Consider the following 337-nt stretch of genomic DNA (forward strand, 5'->3'; position numbering starts at 1 on the left):
CCCCGGGCCTTCGGGGATTGGCCGACGGGCCGGACCAATGGAGAGCCGCCTCCTCCCGCCTCTCCGACGAGGGGGCGGGTCGGCCAACCGAAGGGCTAGGGGCGCTGCGCTGTCTCCCGCGCGGGTCTCGGGCCCCCGCCCTTGTCCTCACGCCACGGAGACCCGCGACGAGGCGGCCCCTCCTCCCTGCCGGGCCGGGGCTGGGCGGCGAGGGCGGAGGCCGGCCGGAGGACTGCAGCGGCCCTCGGGCGCCTAGGGGCTTCCCAGCGGCCCAAAATGCACGTCAACTTCCAGGCATCCGCCGCTGCGCTCGGGGCTGGCCCAGGGCGGGAAGCCC

Source organism: Panthera tigris, chromosome C1 (assembly GCF_018350195.1).
Source record: "Panthera tigris isolate Pti1 chromosome C1, P.tigris_Pti1_mat1.1, whole genome shotgun sequence".
Taxonomy (NCBI): domain Eukaryota; kingdom Metazoa; phylum Chordata; class Mammalia; order Carnivora; family Felidae; genus Panthera; species Panthera tigris.